Here is a 25,059-nt window from a genome sequence, read left to right on the forward strand (position 1 = left end):
AGACAGTGGCAGAGGGCAAGTCCGTGGGTATATTTAAGGTGTAAGTTGATTGTTTCCTGATCGGTCAGGGCATCAAAGGATATGGCGAGAAAGCAGGAGTATGGGGTTGAATGGGATTCGGGATCAGCCATGATGGAATGGTGGAGCAGACTCGATGGGCTGAATGGCCTAATTCTACTCTTATATCTTACGGTCTTATGTCCAGGCAGCATCTTGGGGAAAGAGTACAGTCGACATCTCAGGCCAAGACCCTTCATTGGAAGCCTTCAGTCCTACTGAAGGGTCTCAGCCCGAAACGTCAACTGTACTCTTTCCCCACGATGCTGCCTGGCCTGCTGAGTTCCTCCAGCATTTTCTGTGTGTTGCTTGGATTTCCAGCATCTGCAGATTTCCCTTGTTTGAGAATGAGTGCTGATCTAACTGGAGGATTATAAACAGGAGAAGACGACTGTGGGGAGTTTCAGAGAAGAAATCCCAAAGTGCAGATAACAAGAGCTGTAGAACACAGTTGCCGTTAGAAACTGGTTTTCCCGTTTGAGACGGCGCTGGTGAAACACAGCAAGAACTTGCTGGCAACAAATCAACTATTAATTTCTTCATTAATCGCCGTATTTCTGGTAAATGATTACAGCAATCAAGAGCACGTCATTTCCCCCTCACCGTTGAGCCTTGGAACCACCTGTAGGACCCAGCAGTTTGGTGGTACAAACTGAAGTTTTGAAGGTGCAAGATGGTTGTGCCATAGAACGTATGGAGCTGGTGGGTTGCAGGCCCAAGAGTGTATCGAAGCAACAGGGCCCCAGTGTGAGAACGAGGCCATTCGGCCAATTTCAGCACCAGGCCAGATTGGAAAGGTCAGGGGGTCAGGGCCAGAGGAGGGGAACGGGTTAGTGTTCAGCTCGCTGCTCTGTGAAGTTTACTCGTCTCTGCACTGAGCTGAGGCTGTGGCCTGGATTTGCTGCAATGACTGTGCTCCCTTTTGTGACCTTCAGCTCTGAGTGTTATCTGCTTACTTTTATTGTTCCTGTGATTTGTTTCTGCTTCTGCACGTTGGTTGTTTGATGGTTTTCCTTTTGATCCCCATGAGTTCCATTGGGTTTCTTTGTTTTGTGGCTGCCTGTAAGGAGAAGCTTATGATTGTACATACTTTGAACTTGAAATCCAAAACAAACTATGATGCTGGCAATAGCAGCTCAGGCAACACCTCTATGGAGCAACAACCTGAGTGAATGTTAGACGTGAAATGCCTCACACCAGCATTGCCACTTTAAACACAAACAGGAAAGGTGAGTTATCTGAAATTGTTGGAAGTCAAGGTGAAATAAAGCTTAAGAAAGCTAGGTATTCAGCAGACCTGTGGAATAAAACACAGAATTAAAATTGAGAATTTTCCCTTCTTCACAGTCTTTGATTTCAAATGTTAGTTCTGCTTCTCCTCCCACGGATATCTCCTGACTTGTTCAGTATTTCAGTGGTTACCGCTTTTATTTCAGATTTCCAGCATCAATGAATTTGCTTTGATTTTAACTGACATAATTAATTCACCGCCACTTCTGGCCCGGGTTTGCCCAGCCTGAAGCAGCTTCACTCTGCTTCCCAGTGTGATTTCTCTCATGCTTTGTGGCCTCCCATTCTCTTCTCGACTTCGATGAGCCTCTGACCAAAACATGCTTCCGTGGCCCGTCTCCTTCCCTAGCACACGCCTTTGTTCCACCATGACTGAAACTGAAATTTTGCCCTTCACAAATCAGACCCACGTGGGACGCAGGTTTGTGTAAACTTATCAACATCTCTTGAGGCACCAGCCCTCTTCGCAACCTCAGATCCACACTCAATACCTTTCTTAGGCTCATGCATCCTCTCCACCTCCCTCCACAACATCCAAACCGACCCGCTGTTCCAAGGAAGTAAGATCATGCGGCAACACCTCATCTTCTGTCTACTAGTGATATCGCCCATAAATCTCAAAGGAGATCAAAACCCGCAGCCTCTGCAACTCTGAAATAAAAACAGAAAATACTGGAAATATTCGGCAGCCCAGACTGCACTTGTGGAAAGAGAAACAGAATTATTGATTTGGGTCAAAGTTTCTGCCTCAGAACCAGGGACATGGGAGGGGGTGTATGATGGAGAATTAAAGTGAGAGGCAACTAGAAACTCAGGTTTGCCCTTCTGGACTTGCAATTCAAGATCTTTGCAATGCTACTGAGACACCTTTGAATGTTGTTTGGACTGCTGAGGAGGTGAGCATCTGAATAACTATGAGCTGAGTGTTTCAGCTCTTCCTCACCATTAGTTTCTAAAGTTTTCAGGAATACTTTCATAAGCTGATCCCTTGTCACAGTGTCGTATATCCGTCCTGATGAAGTATTGTAAAGGCAATTGTAAAGGCCTGTTCAGCTCTTTCCCAGCTGGTAAATTTTTGATTTCTTTTCTCTCCTGGTTAAGTTGTTTTTGCAGGAAGTACAAATAAACCGAAGCCTGGTGTGTGCACAGCGAAGGTGACTCATTCACTCAATCTACAGTCATAGGTTTCAGCCCAGGTACGCCGCTCCCTGTAATCGTGGTGAAACTCAAATTCCAGGCCCACCCTCCTGATTACGTTGAAACAGTTCTGGTCTGGCTGCTCTATCCTGCACTCTCTCTCTCTCTCACACACACACACAGCCTCAGGGGAATTAAAGCAACAACAAACCCCGGAAATGACAGCAAGGCAGCAGTGAGAGTGGGTGCCAGTCAACCCATAGGTGGTGCTTCAGCATTCAGCAACTTTTAACACTTCACAGAATCATAAAAGTAGACAACAAAGGCTTGTGCAAAACTTTACTTTCCAGTTTGCAGTTAAGGTAGGTCCTATGTGGTATATTTTTTCACTTCCAGCCGTGGCCAGTATTTTGACCGATGTAATCACAATAAGCAAGGGCTGCTCGTCATTGGTGTGGACACAAATTTTAGACTCTTTTGGAGTGTGATAAGAATTAAGAGGCTTTTAAACTTACAAGTTGCGTAACCTGGGAAGTTCAGAGTTGCAGGTTTTCAAACCTTTTCTGGTTCATTTAATACAGTTGCTAGATTTGGAAGGAGCAGGGGAGGGGGTTGGGAAAAGTTTCAAAGGGTGTGTTAAACAGGCTTATTGAAAGCTTTAAAGGCCAATTCATGAAGTAATAAAGCCTGTAGTTTCTAATGTTCCCATCCTTGCTACTGGGATAATATTGGGCCCTAAACTCTCACACTGAAGGTTTATTGTAATTCCTTTCAGTATTCAATTTCACTACTCAGTTAATCATTCACAAAGAAAGCACATCTGAGCAACTTGACTTCAGACTGCAATAGACCCATCGTTGGGGGAAAGGTAACACTTTGTGAAAATAAATGTGGTTTGAAGTCTGAAAATTTAAACAACCCCTTACAAATTTAGAGAAACTTTTCTCTCCGACTCTTTGGAGTGTGTTTCTGGGTGAACTGGTGCCTTTCACCTGGGTTCATTCTCGACGTCTGCTGCTGTCTGTTCTGACTTTGCATGCTCTCCCTGTGACGGCATGGGCCTCTCCCAGGTGCTTCTGTTCCCTTCCAGGGCAATTGACCACTGAAAATTATGCCTAATGTGTTGGCATGTGATAGAATATGGGGGGGGGGGGGGTGGCGGTGGAAGGAAATTGATGGGTAGGTGGGAGAATAAGAGATGAGATTAAGGTAGGATTGATGTAAAGAGGCGGTTGATGATCAGCATTGATTCAATGGGCTAAAGAACTATTTCTTAGTTGCATTTTTCTGTGTGCCTTGTAAACACATTTGATTTTGTCCAATGAACTCGTACGGTGTCATGTAGCAGCTCGCATTGGGCCGAGGGCAGACTTTTTGGTTTCCTGTCTCTGTACTGCAAATCGTACAAACAGGTTGAATTTGCTCAAATGCACACACCCAGAGCAAGCCACAACATGGTCAAAACTTGAAAAATGTTTTGTGTCTATGATCAAACAAACTGCATAATGGAACTCTCAAAATATTTTAAGCCAATTTATGGTCCATTCATGTGGGCAAAACAATGGATTAACTTTACACATTGTAGGAATGTCACTATGTATTTTCAGCAGGCTACACTGCAGATTTGTTTAGCTTGGGATCTTTAATGACTTCAATACTAAACTTTTTGGTAACCTTTTGACTTTTCTGCATCGTTTTGTGCAAGATGTTACGTGCAGTCCATTGAATACTTTAAATGAAATTATACAGTACTGTGCAAAAGTCTTGGGCACATATATACAGCTAGGGTGATAAGACTCTTGCACAGGTCTGTATTTGTCCAGATGGAGTGAAGAGCGAGGTTGTAAATCTTGCGGGAGGGAAGGATGGGAATGGCAAGGGTGGAGCGCAGTGGGAGGGGTGTGGGACAAGTGGCAGAGAAGGGAGTGCCGAGGGGGGGGCACGCAGGTGCAGACACACCCACCCTCAGACACAAGACAAAGTCATTTGATTCCACACAATTGGTTTATTGATCATTGCAGAATATCCCCCTGGTGCTTCTCTCTCCCTCCCCTCTCTCTTCCCCTTTTCCCAACCACGATTCTCTTCTCCATTCTCTCCTTCCCACTCTCAGTCTACTAGAGAGACCCATATCAGAATTATGTTTATCCTCACTCCAGATGTCATGAAATCTGTTTTTTTGCACTAGCAGTACAGTGCAATACATAAAATTATTACAGTACTATGCAAAAGTCTTAGGGACCCTAGCTGTATCTATCTAGGACTTTCACACAGTACTGTACCTTGTAGTTGAGTGAAGAAATTTTAATCAGATTTATCGCCGTAGTTGTCAAAAACACCAAGTGATGGATATGGCTCATTGCTTTCTTTGTTGCTGGTTAGAATTGATACTTTTAAAAAAACCTATTTATTTAAATTGCTTAAATGCAAATCCTAATGTTGGAAAATAACTGGTGCAGTTTCGTAACAGCCTTTCTTATCAAAATATAGAACAGTAATTTGAACCACAATGCTGGTGGCTGCCATGATGCCAAATGAAACTACTCCCATCTGCCAGCACACGACCCATATCCATTCATCCCCTTCCTCTTCATTCTTCTGTTTCAATGCCTCTTATTGAGTTTGCTTGCACCACTACTCCTGACAACACATTCAAAGCACCTACCACTCTCTGTGTAAAATAACTTGTCCCATACATCTCTCTTAAATCTCCCCCCTCTCATTGGAGAGCTATGCCCTCTAGTATCGGGAAAGAGACTTTGACTATAGCTGCAACATGACTTCCTGACTAGCATGCTCAATGCCACATGCCTTCTTGAATAACCTGTGTTACCACCTTCAGGGAGTATGGATTTGGTGCCCAGGATCCCTCACTACATCAATGTTGACATTTGACCTCCCAAAGTGCCTTGCCTCGCACTATCCTGGATGAAATCTTGTCTGTTTGTTTCCTTTTGTCGATGCTAGGTTTCTCCAGCATTTTCTGTGTGTTACTCTGGATTTCCAACATCTGGAGAATCTCTTGTATGTCACATTATACTCTATCTGCCACTTCTCTGCCCATATCTCCAAGTAATTTATATTCTGTTGTCTCCTTTGACAACCTTTATCACTATCTACTCCAATTTTTGTTTTGTCTGCAAACTTACTAATAATCTGATCTGTGTTTTCATCTGTCATTTATATATACACCACAAGGAAATCAGGTCCTAGGACTGATCCTAACAGAACACCACTGGTCACAGACCTTCAGTCAGAATAACACCCCTCCAACACTACCATCTGTTTTCTGTGACCAAGCCAATTTTGAATCCTATCTTCCAAGTCACTGTGGATCCCACACTCTTACTCTTCTGGGCTGACATACCATGAGGGACCTTCTCAAATGCCTTACATTCACTGCCCTACCTTGATCAAATGGGGCACTATGGTGGCAAAGGGATTATTGCCGTGACACTTTCACAGATTGTGGTGTCTGACTTTGGAGAACAGTCCCAGCATTCTCTATGAGCATCTATACATGGAATGTGTGGGTTTTCTCCAGCATCCTTCCACAGTCCAAAGACTTACTGGTTAGTAGACTGACTGTTGATTGTAAACTGTCCTGTGGTAAGGTTAGGGTTAATCAGAGGTTTCTGGGCAGCACGGCTCGAAGGGTCAGAAGGGTCCATACCATGCCGTATCTCTAAATAACTAAATGAGCCATTTTCATCACCAGCTCAAAACACTCAGTGAAGGTAGTTCGATGCAATACGCCCCATACAAAGCTGTGCAGACTATCCCTCATAAAGCCGTGATTTTCCAAATGTGAGTAAACCCTATCCCGAGGAATCCTTTTCAAGAGCTTCCTTACCACTGATGTCAGGCTCACCAGCCAACAATTTCCTGGAATAAATAAAGGAACTATACTGCTCACCCTACATTCCTTCAGTTATTGCAAAATTCAAGATCAAAATTAGCTCGCCTCCTCACTTGTTTCTCCACGTACTGATCCAGAATACATCGCACAAATACCTCCTCCAGATATTTACCACTGAGTTGGTTTGACAATCTACAAAGTTCCTGTTTGATTATTCTATCATCACTGTTACTTTGCCACTGCCTTTACTCCACCCTTTATGTTCAGGCCTCCCTGTCTGTCCAATATCTTTACTGAAAGTTAATTATTCTGGAATAGTTCACTCCCAACCTTGGTCTTACAGCGATGTCTCAGTAATGGCCGCTCTCTGTCTCGGTTTCCTTTGATGAAGCGTCGTGATCCAAAACATCAAAGGCCCATTTCCCTCCACTGTTGCTGTCTGACCTGCTGGGTTTTACCAGCATTTTGTTCTCGATCCCTGTGACAGCACCTTCTTACCTCTTTGTGCCATTCAATCAGCCCCTATTCATCATGAGGAGTCCAGGGAATCCCAACCTCAGCACACGGTAGGGGTCCATGGCGTGAAAAAAAGGTTGGGAACCCCTGCTCTAGTCTTTGCACCACTTCTCTCTGCTTGACAGTAATTGTACACGTGCACTCTGTCTATTCCCAACATAGTCTGGTGACATTGCTCAGTTAACAAAGTAAATTTGAATGTATAATATTCAAATGTTGAATGTTGCCAGGTGAATTTAGGTCATTTTACTGAGGGAGTAGGTGATTTGCCGGAATAGAGATGCGGATTGTCAGGCAGCTGACAGAAATGCACAAACCACTTTTCCGGCCCATCTCAATTGTCATCTGAATGTCCCCCCTTAAAACTGAATCTCGACTTCTTCTCTCTTCCCCATACCTCCTGAAAGTACAGCACATCTGGTGTGGCTGTCTCTCCAGATTCAAGTCTGAACAGGTGAACAACCTCTTGTGGCAAGGACTAGAGCAGTCCATTAATCCTGCAAGTGATGCCAATGACCATATTTGCAAAGTCCTCCTGTTCAGTAGCACTTGGTTTATTGGTTCTAATTGCAACTGGTTGCAAACCATGCACAGGTACTATCAGTTGAGTCTAAACCTCAATTGCAACTCAAACATTCTCATGCCTCAGGATTTTAAAGTATTTCACTTGGTACTGGATAAGCCTTCTGTTGTTGTTAATAACATTTTAAGTCCTGCTCACATTGTAAAGTACCATCATAGAAACAAACAGAGGTAGAGAACAAATAGTAATGATAATATGGCAGACAGGAATGACAGCCCTGCCCTTGGAAACTGAAGAAGGGCACACTTACATATTAAAGAAAGCTAATTAGTGAACCAGACCACTCCAGTTCCATGGCAACAGTTGTTTAGCAACATGTTCAGGCCACCAAAGTAGTTAGAGTGTTAATTATTAATTTGGGGAGATGCTATGTTAAGCGCAGCATGAGAGAACACTTAAGACATCCATTAAATATTCTGTCACTTCTAAGGATGGACAATATCTTATGATAAACACAGCAATTCAATGCCATCTCCCGAAACGTTCACTTCAGTAAATATGAAACAGAAACAAGATGGGTCAGATCTGGAGAAGGGAAAGGATCATGGGATGGGAGGCCTAGGGAGAACAGGAAGAGAGAGAGAGAAAAAAGAGAGGATGGGGAAGAAAACTAAATATATCAGGGATGGGGTAAGAAGGGGAGGAGGGGCATTAACAGAAGTTAGAGAAGTCAATGTTCATGCCATCTCCAACCTCATAATCCCTGATAGATTATGATTTTTTCCCTCTCCTTTTTTTTCTCTCTCTGCCAATCACTCTTCCTGTTCTCCATCTCCCTCTGGTGCTCCCCTCCCCCTTTCTTTCTCCCGAGGCCTCCTGCCCTATGATCCTTTCCCTTCTCTAGCTCTGTATCCCTTTTGCCAATCACCTTTCTGGCTCTCAGCTTCACCCCACCCACTCCAGTCCTCTCCTATCATTTTGCATTTTCCACTCCCCCTCCTACTTTCAAATCTCATAGTATCTTTCTTTTCAGTTAGTCCTGACGAAGGGTCTCGGCCCGAAACGTCGACAGAGCTTCTCCTTAAAGATGCTGCCTGACCTGCTGCGTTCCACCAGCATTTTGTGTGTGTTGCTGCAATAATTCCTGTTCCCTGTTCTATCTCACAATCCAGTAACATTTCCCTTTCAGCTGCTTATCCCCTTTTAAAGTTATTATTTAATTTGTTTCCACAATTTTCAGACATTGCACTCAACAACTCTTTGAAAAAACATTTTATTCTTGTAACAGACTCAAAATGCTGGAGGATCCCAGCAGACCAGGTAGCTTCTATGGAAAAAAAGTAAACAGTCAACGTTTCGGGCTGAGACCCTTCATGAGGACTGGGGAAAAAAGGTAAAAGTTAGAGCAAGAAAGTGGGGGGGGGGGGGGAGGAAGAGGTAGAAAGTGGTGGGTGATAAGGTGAAACCGCAAGGGGGTGTGAAGTAAAGAGCTGGGAAGCTGATAGGTGAAAGAGATAAAGGGCTGGAGAAGGGGAATCTGATAGGAGAGTGTGGAAGATCATAAAGGAATAAAGACCCAAACTTTTTTTTATTTTATTAAGATACAGCCCTTCGAGCTACACCACCCAGCAACCCTATTGAACCTTACCCTAATCACAGGACAATTTACAATGACCAGTTAACCAATCTGTCTTTGGATTGTGGGAGGAAACCAGAGCAACTGGAGAGAACCCTAGAAGTCACGGGGGGGGGGGGGGGGGACGTACAAACTCCTTACAGGCAGCGGTGGGTATTAAACCAGGGCCACTGGTACTGTAAATCATTGTGCCAATCACTACGCTACTGGCCTGCTCAACCTCTTGTGAAAGCTCAGGCCATCAAGCCCAGGCAACCGGTTGTGTAATTAGGATGGGTTCAGGTGAATGGTTTTCTCGGGATGAGCATGGGGTGGAGATGGGCTGTGGAATGGTGTGACATCTGTCAGGCTGAAGGTTACATTTAGGATCCTCAGAGATGTGGAGGGGGTGCGGGGCGGAGGGCAACAGGTTGGTGGTGGCAAGAGGTTAGGTGATGCAGCTGCCTTGGATAGAGGTAACGGTTAGGACGAGGTCAGGCAACAGCCCAGGGCTTAAACATGCCACCTGGATCACTGCAAAACCTCAGAGAGTGCCCGTAACTGCTGGCTTCATTACTTAAAGAGGACCCACCCAAGGGGCCTCCCAGCACAGGACACCCCCCCCCCCCCGCTCCAATGCATCAGTAATGCATTGGATGGTCTCCCTTTGCATGAGCGACTCATGCTACCTGTGGATCCAGGAAGAGAATGGCGGTCCTGGTGGGAATATGTTGGGACTGCATGGTTTTCCTTTGTGAATAACGCCGTTGGAACTGGGCAGACAGAGTGCTGAGTACGCTGGTGTCGGGCAGCTGAGGGGAAGGGCACACGATGAAGCTGACACATGGAAGTGGAATGAGCAGGAATTTCTTGTCATGGCAATCATTCAAATTGTACGGGAGAAAGTTATCTGAAGTTTTAAAGAAGAACATCCCATGAGACAGGTGCCTGTTAGTTACGTGAGTCACTGGAGAGTTCCCTCAGCAGCTAGGCTTTACCCCATCTTCCCATCACGTGACTGGAAAGGGAGCCCTGACTTTACCCTCTTCCCATCAGGCGACTGGAAAGGGAGCCCTGGCTTTACCCCTTCCCAACAGGCGACTGGAAAGGGAGCCCTGGCTTTACCCCATCTTCCCATCACGTGAATGGAAAGGGAGCCCTGACTTTACCCTCTTCCCATCAGGCGACTGGAAAGGGAGCCCTGGCTTTACCCCTTCCCAACAGGCGACTGGAAAGGGAGCCCTGGCTTTACCCCATCTTCCCATCACGTGAATGGAAAGGGAGCCCTGACTTTACCCTCTTCCCATCAGGCGACTGGAAAGGGAGCCCTGGCTTTACCCCCTTCCCATCAGGCGACTGGAAACAGAGCCCTGACTTTACCCCCTTCCCATCAGTCGACTGGAAAGGGAGCCCTGGCTTTACCCCATCTTCCCATCAGTTGACTGGAAAGGGAGCCCTGACTTTACCCCCTTCCCATCAGGCGACTGGAAACAGAGCCCTGACTTTACCCCCTTCCCATCAGTCGACTGGAAAGGGAGCCCTGGCTTTACCCCATCTTCCCATCAGTCGACTGGAAAGGGAGCCCTGGCTTTACCCCTTCCCATCAGGCGACTGGAAAGGGAGCCCTGGCTTTACCCCCTTCCCATCAGGCGACTGGAAAGGGAGCCCTGGCTTTACCCCTTCCCATCAGGCGACTGGAAAGGGAGCCCTGGCTTTACCCCCTTCCCATCAGGCGACTGGAAAGGGAGCCCTGGCTTTACCCCATCTTCCCATCAGTCGACTGGAAAGGGAGCCCTGGCTTTACCCCTTCCCATCAGGCGACTGGAAAGGGAGCCCTGGCTTTACCCCCTTCCCATCAGGCGACTGGAAAGGGAGCCCTGGTTTTACCCCTTCCCATCAGGCGACTGGAAAGGGAGCCCTGGCTTTACCCCCTTCCCATCAGGCGACTGGAAAGGGAGCCCTGGCTTTACCCCTTCCCATCAGGCGACTGGAAAGGGAGCCCTGGCTTTACCCCCTTCCCATCAGGCGACTGGAAACAGAGCCCTGACTCTACCCCCTTCCCATCAGTCGACTGGAAAGGGAGCCCTGGCTTTACCCCATCTTCCCATCAGTCGACTGGAAAGGGAGCCCTGGCTTTACCCCTTCCCATCAGGCGACTGGAAAGGGAGCCCTGGCTTTACCCCCTTCCCATCAGGCGACTGGAAAGGGAGCCCTGGCTTTACTCCTTCCCATCAGGCGACTGGAAAGGGAGCCCTGGCTTTACCCCTTCCCATCAGGCGACTGGAAAGGGAGCACTGGCTTTACCCCCTTCCCATCAGGCGACTGGAAAGGGAGCCCTGGCTTTACCACTTCCCATCAGACGACTGGAAAGGGAGCCCTGGCTTTACCCCTTCCTATCAGGCGACTGGAAAGGGAGCCCTGGCTTTACCCCCTTCCCATCAGGCGAATGGAAAGGGAGCCCTGGCTTTACCCCTTCCAATCAGGCAACTGGAAAGGGAGCCCTGGCTTTACCCCTTCCCATCAGGCGACTGGAAAGGGAGCCCTGGCTTTACCACTTCCCATCAGGCGAATGGAAAGGGAGCCCTGGCTTTACCCCCTTCCCATCAGGCGACTGGAAAGGGAGCCCTGGCTTTACCCCTTCCCATCAGGCGACTGGAAAGGGAGACCTGGCTTTACCCCGTCTTCCCATCAGGCGACTGGAAAGGGAGCCCTGGCTTTACCCCCTTCCCATCAGGCGACTGGAAAGGGTGCCCTGGCTTTACCCCGTCTTCCCATCAGGCGACTGGAAAGGGAGCCCTGGCTTTACCCCTTCCCATCAGGCGACTGGAAAGGGAGCCCTGGCTTAACACCTTTCCATCAGGCGACTGGAAAGGGAGCCCTGGCTTTACCCCGTCGTCCCATCAGGCGACTGGAAAGGGAGCCCTGGCTTTACCCCGTCTTCCCATCAGGCGACTGGAAAGGGAGCCCTGGCTTTACCCCGTCTTCCGATCAGGCGACTGGAAAGGGAGCCCTGGCTTTACCCCTTCCCATCAGGCGACTGGAAAGGGAGCCCTGGCTTTACCCCATCTTTCCATCAGGCGACTGGAAAGGGAGCCCTGGCTTTACCCCTTCCCATCAGGCGACTGGAAAGGGAGCCTTGGATTTACCCCGTCTTCCCATCAGGCGACTGGAAAGGGAGCCCTGGCTTTACCCCTTCCCATCAGGCGACTGGAAAAGGAGCCCTGGCTTTACCCCATCTTTCCATCAGGCGACTGGAAAGGGAGCCCTGGATTTACCCCTTCCCAACAGGCGACTGGAAAGGGAGCCCTGGCTTTACCCCTTCCCATCAGGCGACTGGAAAGGGAGCCCTGGCTTTACCCCTTCCCATCAGGCGACTGGAAAGGGAGCCCTGGCTTTACCCCCTTCCCATCAGGCGACTGGAAAGGGAGCCCTGGCTTTACCCCTTCCCATCAGGCGACTGGAAAGGGAGCCCTGGCTTTACCCCTTCCTATCAGGCGACTGGAAAGGGAGCCCTGGCTTTACCCCCTTCCCATCAGGCGAATGAAAAGGGAGCCCTGGCTTTACCCCTTCCAATCAGGCAACTGGAAAGGGAGCCCTGGCTTTACCCCTTCCCATCAGGCGACTGGAAAGGGAGCCCTGGCTTTACCACTTCCCATCAGGCGACTGGAAAGGGAGCCCTGGCTTTACCCCCTTCCCATCAGGCGACTGGAAAGGGAGCCCTGGCTTTACCCCTTCCCATCAGGCGACTGGAAAGGGAGACCTGGCTTTACCCCGTCTTCCCATCAGGCGACTGGAAAGGGAGCCCTGGCTTTACCCCGTCTTCCCATCAGGCGACTGGAAAGGGAGCCCTGGCTTTACCCCTTCCCATCAGGCGACTGGAAAGGGAGCCCTGGCTTTACCCCATCTTTCCATCAGGCGACTGGAAAGGGAGCCCTGGCTTTACCCCTTCCCATCAGGCGACTGGAAAGGGAGCCTTGGCTTTACCCCGTCTTCCCATCAGGCGACTGGAAAGGGAGCCCTGGCTTTACCCCTTCCCATCAGGCGACTGGAAAAGGAGCCCTGGCTTTACCCCATCTTTCCATCAGGCGACTGGAAAGGGAGCCCTGGATTTACCCCTTCCCAACAGGCGACTGGAAAGGGAGCCCTGGCTTTACCCCATTCCCATCAGGCGACTGGAAATGGAGCCCTGGCTTTACCCCCTTCCCATCAGGCGATTGGAAAGGGAGCCCTGGCTTTACCCCTTCCCAACAGGCGACTGGAAAGGGAGCCCTGGCTTTACCCCTTCCCAACAGGCGACTGGAAAGGGAGCCCTGGCTTTACCCTGTCTTCCCATCAGGCGACTGGAAAGGGAGCCCTGGCTTTACCCCTTCCCATCAGGCGACTGGAAAGGGAGCCCTGGCTTTACCCCTTCCCAACAGGCGACTGGAAAGGGAGCCCTGGCTTTACCCCTTCCCATCAGGCGACTGGAAAGGGAGCCCTGGCCTTACCACTTCCCATCATGCGACTGGAAAGGGAGCCCTGGCTTTACCCCGTCTTCCCATCAGGCGACTGGAAAGGGAGCCCTGGCTTTACCCCTTCCCATCAGGTGACTGGAAAGGGAGCCCTGGCTTTACCCCATCTTTCCATCAGGCGACTGGAAAGGGAGCCTTGGCTTTATCCCGTCTTCCCATCAGGCGACTGGAAAGGGAGCCCTGGCTTTACCCCGTCTTCCCATCAGGCGACTGGAAAGGGAGCCCTGGCTTTACCCCTTCCCATCAGGTGACTGGAAAGGGAGCCCTGGCTTTACCCCATCTTTCCATCAGGCGACTGGAAAGGGAGCCTTGGCTTTACCCCGTCTTCCCATCAGGCGACTGGAAAGGGAGACCTGGCTTTACCCCTTCCCATCAGGCGACTGGAAAGGGAGCCCTGGCTTTACCCCATCTTTCCATCAGGCGACTGGAAAGGGAGCCCTGGCTTTACCCCTTCCCAACAGGCGACTGGAAAGGGAGCCCTGGCTTTACCCCCTTCCCATCAGGCGACTGGAAATGGAGCCCTGGCTTTACCCCCTTCCCATCAGGCGACTGGAAAGGGAGCCCTGGCTTTACCCCTTCCCAACAGGCGACTGGAAAGGGAGCCCTGGCTTTACCCCTTCCCAACAGGCGACTGGAAAGGGAGCGCTGGCTTTAACCTGTCTTCCCATCAGGCGACTGGAAAGGGAGCCCTGGCTTTACCCCTTCCCATCAGGCGACTGGAAAGGGAGCCCTGGCTTTACCGCTTCCCAACAGGCGACTGGAAAGGGATCCCTGGCTTTACCCCTTCCCATCAGGCGACTGGAAAGGGAGCCCTGGCTTTACCCATTCCCAACAGGCGACTGGAAAGGGAGCCCTGGCTTTACCACTTCCCATCAGGCGACTGGAAAGGGAGCCCTGGCTTTACCCCATCTTCCCATCAGGCGACTGGAAAGGGAGCCCTGGCTTTACCCCTTCCCATCAGGTGACTGGAAAGGGAGCCCTGGCTTTACCCCATCTTTCCATCAGGCGACTGGAAAGGGAGCCTTGGCTTTATCCCGTCTTACCATCAGGCGACTGGAAAGGGAGCCCTGGCTTTACCCCGTCTTCCCATCAGGCGACTGGAAAGGGAGCCCTGGCTTTACCCCTTCCCATCAGGCGACTGGAAAGGGAGCCCTGGCTTTACCCCATCTTTCCATCAGGCGACTGGAAAGGGAGCCTTGGCTTTACCCCGTCTTCCCATCAGGCGACTGGAAAGGGAGACCTGGCTTTACCCCTTCCCATCAGGCGACTGGAAAGGGAGCCCTGGCTTTACCCCATCTTTCCATCAGGCGACTGGAAAGGGAGCCCTGGCTTTACCCCTTCCCAACAGGCGACTGGAAAGGGAGCCCTGGCTTTACCCCCTTCCCATCAGGCGACTGGAAATGGAGCCCTGGCTTTACCCCCTTCCCATCAGGCGACTGGAAAGGGAGCCCTGACTTTACCCCTTCCCAACAGGTGACTGGAAAGGGAGCCCTGGCTTTACCCCTTCCCAACAGGCGACTGGAAAGGGAGCCCTGGCTTTACCCTGTCTTCCCATCAGGCGACTGGAAAGGGAGCCCTGGCTTTACCCCTTCCCATTAGGCGACTGGAAAGGGAGCCCTGGCTTTACCCCTTCCCATCAGGCGACTGGAAAGGGAGCCCTGGCTTTACCCCTTCCCAACAGGCGACTGGAAAGGGAGCCCTGGCTTTACCCCTTCTTCCCATCAGACGACTGGAAAGGGAGCCCTGGCTTTACCCCCTTCCCATCAGGCGACTGGAAAGGGAGCCCTGGCTTTACCCCGTCTTCCCATCAGGCGACTGGAAAGGGAGCCCTGGCTTTACCCCTTCCCATCAGGCGACTGGAAAGGGAGCCCTGACTTAACCACATCATTCCATCAGGCGACTGGAAAGGGAGCCCTGGCTTTACCCCTTCCCACAAGGCGACTGGAAAGGGAGCCCTGGCTTTACCCCTTCCCACAAGGCGACTGGAAAGGGAGCCCTGGCTTTACCCCGTCTCCCCATCAGGCGACTGGAAAGGGAGCCCTGGCTTTACCCCTTCCCAACAGGCGACTGGAAAGGGAGCCCTGGCTTTACCCTGTCTTCCCATCAGGCGACTGGAAAGGGAGCCCTGGCTTTACCCCTTCCCATCAGGCGACTGGAAAGGGAGCTCTGGCTTTACCCCATCTTTCCATCAGGCGACTGGAAAGGGAGCCCTGGCTTTACCCCTTCCCATCAGGCGACTGGAAAGGGAGCCCTGGCTTAACCCCATCTTTCCATCAGGCGACTGGAAAGGGAGCCCTGGCTTTACCCCTTCCCATCAGGCGACTGGAAAGGGAGCCCTGGCTTTACCCCTTCCCATCAGGCGACTGGAAAGGGAGCCCTGGCTTTACCCCTTCCCATCAGGTGACTGGAAAGGGAGCCCTGGCTTTACCCCGTCTTCCCATCAGGCGACTGGAAAGGGAGCCCTGGCTTTACCCCTTCCCAACAGGCGACTGGAAAGGGAGCCCTGGCTTTACCCCTTCCCATCAGGCGACTGGAAAGGGAGCCCTGGCATTACCCCTTCCCAACAGGCGACTGGAAAGGGAGCCCTGGCTTTACCACTTCCCATCAGGCGACTGGAAAGGGAGCCCTGGCTTTACCCCATCTTCCCATCAGGCGACTGGAAAGGGAGCCCTGGCTTTACCCCTTCCCATCATGTGACTGGAAAGGGAGCCCTGGCTTTACCCCATGTTTCCATCAGGCGACTGGAAAGGGAGCCTTGGCTTTATCCCGTCTTCCCATCAGACGACTGGAAAGGGAGCCCTGGCTTTACCCCGTCTTCCCATCAGGCGACTGGAAAGGGAGCCCTGGCTTTACCCCTTCCCATCAGGTGACTGGAAAGGGAAACCTGGCTTTACCCCTTCCCATCAGGCGACTGGAAAGGGAGCCCTGGCTTTACCCCATCTTTCCGTCAGGCGACTGGAAAGGGAGCCTTGGCTTTACCCCGTCTTCCCATCAGGCGACTGGAAAGGGAGACCTGGCTTTACCCCTTCCCATCAGGCGACTGGAAAGGGAGCCCTGGCTTTACCCCATCTTTCCATCAGGCGACTGGAAAGGGAGCCCTGGCTTTACCCCTTCCCAACAGGCGACTGGAAAGGGAGCCCTGGCTTTACCCCCTTCCCATCAGGCGATTGGAAATGGAGCCCTGGCTTTACCCCCTTCCCATCAGGCGACTGGAAAGGGAGCCCTGGCTTTACCCCTTCCCAACAGGCGACTGGAAGGGGAGCCCTGGCTTTACCCCTTCCCAACAGGCGACTGGAAAGGGAGCCCTGGCTTTACCCTGTCTTCCCATCAGCCGACTGGAAAGGGAGCCCTGGCTTTACCCCTTCCCATCAGGCGACTAGAAAGGGAGCCCTGGCTTTACCCCTTCCCAACAGGCGACTGGAAAGGGAGCCCTGGCTTTACCCCTTCCCATCAGGCGACTGGAAAGGGAGCCCTGGCTTTACCCCTTCCCAACAGGCGACTGGAAAGGGAGCCCTGGCTTTACCACTTCCCATCAGGCGACTGGAAAGGGAGCCCTGGCTTTACCCCTTCCCATCAGGTGACTGGAAAGGGAGCCCTGGCTTTACCCCATCTTTCCATCAGGCGACTGGAAAGGGAGCCTTGGCTTTATCCCGTCTTCCCATCATGCGACTGGAAAGGGAGCCCTGGCTTTACCCCGTCTTCCCATCAGGCGACTGGAAAGGGAGCCCTGGCTTTACCCCTTCCCATCAGGCGACTGGAAAGGGAGCCCTGGCTTTACCCCATCTTTCCATCAGGCGACTGGAAAGGGAGCCCTGGCTTTACCCCTTCCCATCAGGCGACTGGAAAGGGAGCCCTGGCTTTACCCCTTCCCATCAGGTGACTGGAAAGGGAGCCCTGGCTTTACCCCGTCTTCCCATCAGGCGACTGGAAAAGGAGCCCTGGCTTTACCCCGTCTTCCCATCAGGCGACTGGAAAGGGAGCCCTGGCTTTACCCCGTCTTCCCATCAGGCGACTGGAAAGGGAGCCCTGGCTTTACCGCTTCCCATCAGGCGACTGGAAAAGGAGCCCTGGCTTTACCCCATCTTTCCATCAGGCGACTGGAAAGGGAGCCCTGGCTTTACCCCTTCCCAACAGGCGACTGGAAAGGGAGCCCTGGCTTTACCCCCTTCCCATCAGGTGACTGGAAATGGAGCCCTGGCTTTACCCCCTTCCCATCAGGCGATTGGAAAGGGAGCCCTGGCTTTACCCCTTCCCAACAGGCGATTGGAAAGGGAGCCCTGGCTTTACCCCTTCCCAACAGGCGACTGGAAAGGGAGCCCTGGCTTTACCCTGTCTTCCCATCAGGCGACTGGAAAGGGAGCCCTGGCTTTACCCCTTCCCATCAGGCGACTGGAAAGGGAGCCCTGGCTTTACCCCTTCCCAACAGGCGACTGGAAAGGGAGCCCTGGCTTTACCACTTCCCATCAGGTGACTGGAAAGGGAGCCCTGGCTTTACCCCAACTTTCCATCAGGCGACTGGAAAGGGAGCCTTGGCTTTACCCGGTCTTCCCATCAGGCGACTGGAAAGGGAGACCTGGCTTTACCCCTTCCCATCAGGCGACTGGAAAGGGAGCCCTGGCTTTACCCCATCTTTCCATCATGCGACTGGAAAGGGAGGCCTGGCTTTACCCCTTCCCAACAGGCGACTGGAAAGGGAGCCCTGGCTTTACCCCCTTCCCATCAGGCGACTAGAAATGGAGACCTGGCTTTACCCCCTTCCCATCAGGCGACTGGAAAGGGAGCCCTGGCTTTACCCCTTCCCAACAGGCGACTGGAAAGGGAGCCCTGGCTTTACCCCGTCTTCCCATCAGGCGACTGGAAAGGGAGCCCTGGCTTTACCCCTTCCCATCAGGCGACTGGAAAGGGAGCCCTGGCTTTACCCCTTCCCAACAGGCGACTGGAAAGGGAGCCCTGGCTTTAACCCTTCCCATCAGGCGACTGGAAAGGGAGCCCTGGCTTTACCCCGTCTTCCCATCAGGCGACTGGAAAGGGAGCCCTGGCTTTACCCCTTCCCATCAGGCGACTGGAAAGGGAGCCCTGGCTTTACCACTTCCCAACAGGCGACTGGAAAGGGAGCCCTGGCTTTACCCCATCTTCCCATCAGGTGACTGGAAAGGGAGCCCTGGCTTTACCCCGTCTTCCCATCAGGCGACTGGAAAGGGAGCCCTGGCTTTACCCCGTCTTCCCATCAGGCGACTGGAAAGGGAGCCCTGGCTTTACCCCTTCCCATCAGGTGACTGGAAAGGGAAACCTGGCTTTACCCCTTCCCATCAGGCGACTGGAAAGGGAGCCCTGGCTTTACCCCATCTTTCCGTCAGGCGACTGGAAAGGGAGCCTTGGCTTTACCCCGTCTTCCCATCAGGCGACTGGAAAGGGAGACCTGGCTTTACCCCTTCCCATCAGGCGACTGGAAAGGGAGCCCTGGCTTTACCCCATCTTTCCATCAGGCGACTGGAAAGGGAGCCCTGGCTTTACCCCTTCCCAACAGGCGACTGGAAAGGGAGCCCTGGCTTTACCCCCTTCCCATCAGGCGACTGGAAATGGAGCCCTGGCTTTACCCCCTTCCCATCAGGCGACTGGAAAGGGAGCCCTGGCTTTACCCCTTCCCAACAGGCGACTGGAAGGGGAGCCCTGGCTTTACCCCTTCCCAACAGGCGACTGGAAAGGGAGCCCTGGCTTTACCCTGTCTTCCCATCAGCCGACTGGAAAGGGAGCCCTGGCTTTACCCCTTCCCATCAGGCGACTGGAAAGGGAGCCCTGGCTTTACCCCTTCCCAACAGGCGACTGGAAAGGGAGCCCTGGCTTTACCCCTTCCCATCAGGCGACTGGAAAGGGAGCCCTGGCTTTACCCCTTCCCAACAGGCGACTGGAAAGGGAGCCCTGGCTTTACCACTTCCCATCAGGCGACTGGAAAGGGATCCCTGGCTTTACCCCTTCCCATCAGGTGACTGGAAAGGGAGCCCTGGCTTTACCCCATCTTTCCATCAGGCGACTGGAAAGGGAGCCTTGGCTTTATCCCGTCTTCCCATCATGCGACTGGAAAGGGAGCCCTGGCTTTACCCCGTCTTCCCATCAGGCGACTGGAAAGGGAGCCCTGGCTTTACCCCTTCCCATCAGGCGACTGGAAAGGGAGCCCTGGCTTTACCCCATCTTTCCATCAGGCGACTGGAAAGGGAGCCCTGGCTTTACCCCTTCCCATCAGGCGACTGGAAAGGGAGCCCTGGCTTTAACCCTTCCCATCAGGTGACTGGAAAGGGAGCCCTGGCTTTACCCCGTCTTCCCATCAGGCGACTGGAAAAGGAGCCCTGGCTTTACCCCGTCTTCCCATCAGGCGACTGGAAAGGGAGCCCTGGCTTTACCCCGTCTTCCCATCAGGCGACTGGAAAGGGAGCCCTGGCTTTACCGCTTCCCATCAGGCGACTGGAAAAGGAGCCCTGGCTTTACCCCATCTTTCCATCAGGCGACTGGAAAGGGAGCCCTGGCTTTACCCCTTCCCAACAGGCGACTGGAAAGGGAGCCCTGGCTTTACCCCCTTCCCATCAGGTGACTGGAAATGGAGCCCTGGCTTTACCCCCTTCCCATCAGGCGATTGGAAAGGGAGCCCTGGCTTTACCCCTTCCCAACAGGCGATTGGAAAGGGAGCCCTGGCTTTACCCCTTCCCAACAGGCGACTGGAAAGGGAGCCCTGGCTTTACCCTGTCTTCCCATCAGGCGACTGGAAAGGGAGCCCTGGCTTTACCCCTTCCCATCAGGCGACTGGAAAGGGAGCCCTGGCTTTACCCCTTCCCATCAGGCGACTGGAAAGGGAGCCCTGGCTTTACCCCTTCCCAACAGGCGACTGGAAAGGGAGCCCTGGCTTTACCACTTCCCATCAGGCGACTGGAAAGGGAGACCTGGCTTTACCCCTTCCCATCAGGCGACTGGAAAGGGAGCCCTGGCTTTACCCCATCTTTCCATCATGCGACTGGAAAGGGAGGCCTGGCTTTACCCCTTCCCAACAGGCGACTGGAAAGGGAGCCCTGGCTTTACCCCCTTCCCATCAGGCGACTAGAAATGGAGCCCTGGCTTTACCCCCTTCCCATCAGGCGACTGGAAAGGGAGCCCTGGCTTTACCCCTTCCCAACAGGCGACTGGAAAGGGAGCCCTGGCTTTACCCCGTCTTCCCATCAGGCGACTGGAAAGGGAGCCCTGGCTTTACCCCTTCCCATCAGGCGACTGGAAAGGGAGCCCTGTCTTTACCCCTTCCCAACAGGCGACTGGAAAGGGAGCCCTGGCTTTAACCCTTCCCATCAGGCGACTGGAAAGGGAGCCCTGGCTTTACCCCGTCTTCCCATCAGGCGACTGGAAAGGGAGCCCTGGCTTTACCCCTTCCCATCAGGCGACTGGAAAGGGAGCCCTGGCTTTACCACTTCCCAACAGGCGACTGGAAAGGGAGCCCTGGCTTTACCCCATCTTCCCATCAGGTGACTGGAAAGGGAGCCCTGGCTTTACCCCGTCTTCCCATCAGGCGACTGGAAAGGGAGCCCTGGCTTTACCCCGTCTTCCCATCAGTCGACTGGAAAGGGAGCACTAGCTTTACCCGTTCCCATCAGGCGACTGGAAAGGGAGCCCTGGCTTTACCCCTTCCCATCAGGCGACTGGAAAGGGAGCCCTGGCTTTACCCCGTTCCCATCAGGTGACTGGAAAGGGAGCCCTGGCTTTACCCCGTCTTCCCATCAGGCGACTGGAAAGGGAGCCCTGGCTTTACCCCGTCTTCCCATCAGGAGACTGTAAAGGGAGCCCTGGCTTTACCCCATCTTCCCATCAGGCGACTGGAAAGGGAGCCCTGGCTTTACCCCACCTTTCCATCAGGCGACTGGAAAGGGAGCCCTGGCTTTACCCCGTCTTCCCATTAGGCGACTGGAAAGGGAGCCCTGGCTTTACCCCTTCCCATCAGGCGAGTGGAAAGGGAGCCCTGGCTTTACCCCGTCTTCCCATCAGGCGACTGGAAAGGGAGCCCTGGCTTTACCCTGTCTTTCCATCAGGTGACTGGAAAGGGAGCCCTGGCTTTACCACTTCCCATCAGGTGACTGGAAAGGGAGCCCTGGCTTTACCCCAACTTTCCATCAGGCGACTGGAAAGGGAGCCTTGGCTTTACCCGGTCTTCCCATCAGGCGACTGGAAAGGGAGACCTGGCTTTACCCCTTCCCATCAGGCGACTGGAAAGGGAGCCCTGGCTTTACCCCATCTTTCCATCATGCGACTGGAAAGGGAGGCCTGGCTTTACCCCTTCCCAACAGGCGACTGGAAAGGGAGCCCTGGCTTTACCCCCTTCCCATCAGGCGACTAGAAATGGAGCCCTGGCTTTACCCCCTTCCCATCAGGCGACTGGAAAGGGAGCCCTGGCTTTACCCCTTCCCAACAGGCGACTGGAAAGGGAGCCCTGGCTTTACCCCGTCTTCCCATCAGGCGACTGGAAAGGGAGCCCTGGCTTTACCCCTTCCCATCAGGCGACTGGAAAGGGAGCCCTGGCTTTACCCCTTCCCAACAGGCGACTGGAAAGGGAGCCCTGGCTTTAACCCTTCCCATCAGGCGACTGGAAAGGGAGCCCTGGCTTTACCCCGTCTTCCCATCAGGCGACTGGAAAGGGAGACCTGGCTTTACCCCTTCCCATCAGGCGACTGGAAAGGGAGCCCTGGCTTTACCACTTCCCAACAGGCGACTGGAAAGGGAGCCCTGGCTTTACCCCATCTTCCCATCAGGTGACTGGAAAGGGAGCCCTGGCTTTACCCCGTCTTCCCATCAGGCGACTGGTAAGGGAGCCCTGGCTTTACCCCGTCTTCCCATCAGTCGACTGGAAAGGGAGCACTAGCTTTACCCGTTCCCATCAGGCGACTGGAAAGGGAGCCCTGGCTTTACCCCTTCCCATCAGGCGACTGGAAAGGGAGCCCTGGCTTTACCCCGTTCCCATCAGGCGACTGGAAAGGGAGCCCTGGCTTTACCCCGTCTTCCCATCAGGCGACTGGAAAGGGAGCCCTGGCTTTACCCCGTCTTCCCATCAGGAGACTGGAAAGGGAGCCCTGGCTTTACCCCATCTTCCCATCAGGCGACTGGAAAGGGAGCCCTGGCTTTACCCCACCTTTCCATCAGGCGACTGGAAAGGGAGCCCTGGCTTTACCCCGTCTTCCCATTAGGCGACTGGAAAGGGAGCCCTGGCTTTACCCCTTCCCATCAGGCGAGTGGAAAGGGAGCCCTGGCTTTACCCCGTCTTCCCATCAGGCGACTGGAAAGGGAGCCCTGGCTTTACCCTGTCTTTCCATCAGGTGACTGGAAAGGGAGCCCTGGCTTTACCCCGTCTTCCATCAGGCGACTGGAAAGGGAGCCCTGGCTTTACCCCATTCCCATCATGTGACTGGAAAGGGAGCCCTGGCTTTACCCCATCTTTCCATCAGGCGACTGGAAAGGGAGCCCTGGCTTTACCCCATCTTTCCATCAGGCGACTGGAAAGGGAGCCCTGGCTTTACCCCCTTCCCATCAGGAGACTGGAAAGGGAGCTCTGGCTTTACCCCGTCTTCCCATCAGGAGACTGGAAAGGGAGCCCTGGCTTTACCGCCTTCCGATCAGGCGACTGGAAAGGGAGCCCTGGCTTTACCCCATCTTCCCATCAGGCGACTGGAAAGGGAGCCCTGGCTTTACCCCTTCCCATCAGGAGAATGGAGACGGAGGCCTGGCTTTACCCCATCTTCCCATCAGGCGACTGGAAAGGGTGCCCTGGCTTTACCCCATCTTCCCATCAGGCGACTGGAAAGGGAGCCCTGGCTTTACCCCATCTTCCCATCAGGCGACAGGAAAGAGAGCCCTGGCTTTACCCCGTCTTTCCATCAGGAGAATGGAAAGGGAGCCCTGGCTTTACCCCATCTTCCCATCAGGCGACTGGAAAGGGAGCCCTGGCTTTACCACCTTCCCATCAGGAGACTGGAAAGGGAGCCCTGGCTTTAGCCCGTCTTCCCATCAGGAGACTGGAAAGGGAGCCCTGGCTTTACCCCTTCCCATCAGGCGACTGGAAAGGGAGCCCTGGCTTTACCCCGTCTTCCCATCAGGCGACTGGAAAGGGAGCCCTGGTTTTACCCCTTACCATCAGGAGACTGGAGACGGAGCCCTGGCTTTACCCCATCTTCCCATCAGGCGACTGGAAAGGGAGCCCTGGCTTTACCCCGTCTTCCCATCAGGCGAGTGGAAAGGGAGCCCTGGCTTTATCCCCTTCCCATCAGGCGACTGGAAAGGGAGCCCTGGCTTTACCCCGTCTTTCCATCAGGCGACTGGAAAGGGAGCCCTGGCTTTACCCCCTTCCCATCAGGTGACTGGAAAGGGAGCCCTGGCTTTACCCAGTCTTCCCATCAGGCGACTGGAAAGGGAGCCCTGGCTTTACCCCTTCCCATCAGGCGAGTGGAAAGGGAGCCCTGGCTTTACCCCGTCTTCCCATCAGGCGACTGGAAAGGGAGCCCTGGCTTTACCCTGTCTTTCCATCAGGCGACTGGAAAGGGAGCCCTGGCTTTACCCCGTCTTTCCATCAGGCGACTGGAAAGGGAGCCCTGGCTTTACCCCATTCCCATCAGGTGACTGGAAAGGGAGCCCTGGCTTTACCCCATCTTTCCATCATGCGACTGGAAAGGGAGGCCTGGCTTTACCCCTTCCCAACAGGCGACTGGAAAGGGAGCCCTGGCTTTACCCCCTTCCCATCAGGCGACTAGAAATGGAGCCCTGGCTTTACCCCCTTCCCATCAGGCGACTGGAAAGGGAGCCCTGGCTTTACCCCTTCCCAACAGGCGACTGGAAAGGGAGCCCTGGCTTTACCCCGTCTTCCCATCAGGCGACTGGAAAGGGAGCCCTGGCTTTACCCCTTCCCATCAGGCGACTGGAAAGGGAGCCCTGGCTTTACCCCTTCCCAACAGGCGACTGGAAAGGGAGCCCTGGCTTTAACCCTTCCCATCAGGCGACTGGAAAGGGAGCCCTGGCTTTACCCCGTCTTCCCATCAGGCGACTGGAAAGGGAGCCCTGGCTTTACCCCTTCCCATCAGGCGACTGGAAAGGGAGCCCTGGCTTTACCACTTCCCAACAGGCGACTGGAAAGGGAGCCCTGGCTTTACCCCATCTTCCCATCAGGTGACTGGAAAGGGAGCCCTGGCTTTACCCCGTCTTCCCATCAGGCGACTGGAAAGGGAGCCCTGGCTTTACCCCGTCTTCCCATCAGTCGACTGGAAAGGGAGCACTAGCTTTACCCGTTCCCATCAGGCGACTGGAAAGGGAGCCCTGGCTTTACCCCTTCCCATCAGGCGACTGGAAAGGGAGCCCTGGCTTTACCCCGTTCCCATCAGGTGACTGGAAAGGGAGCCCTGGCTTTACCCCGTCTTCCCATCAGGCGACTGGAAAGGGAGCCCTGGCTTTACCCCGTCTTCCCATCAGGAGACTGTAAAGGGAGCCCTGGCTTTACCCCATCTTCCCATCAGGCGACTGGAAAGGGAGCCCTGGCTTT

The 25,059-nt window shown here is 53.4% G+C and overlaps 1 protein-coding gene across 2 annotated transcripts in view; it reads left to right on the forward strand.

Moving 5' to 3' along the window:
• Positions 1-2,658: 2,658 nt before the first annotated feature.
• The window catches only part of LOC140731949 (uncharacterized), a 142,406-nt gene continuing 120,005 nt past the window's right edge, over positions 2,659-25,059 (forward strand). Inside the window, exon 1 of one of the 2 annotated variants that reach the window (XM_073053955.1) lies at positions 2,659-2,846. The gene's annotated coding sequence lies outside the window, so the exon portion shown is untranslated. Of the gene's footprint in view, positions 2,847-3,326; positions 3,353-25,059 lie in introns of those variants that run through there. The other variant, XM_073053956.1, reaches the window with a different exon arrangement.

The sequence above is a fragment of the Hemitrygon akajei genome, chromosome 8 (assembly GCF_048418815.1).
Source record: "Hemitrygon akajei chromosome 8, sHemAka1.3, whole genome shotgun sequence".
NCBI classification, from domain to species: Eukaryota; Metazoa; Chordata; class Chondrichthyes; order Myliobatiformes; family Dasyatidae; genus Hemitrygon; species Hemitrygon akajei.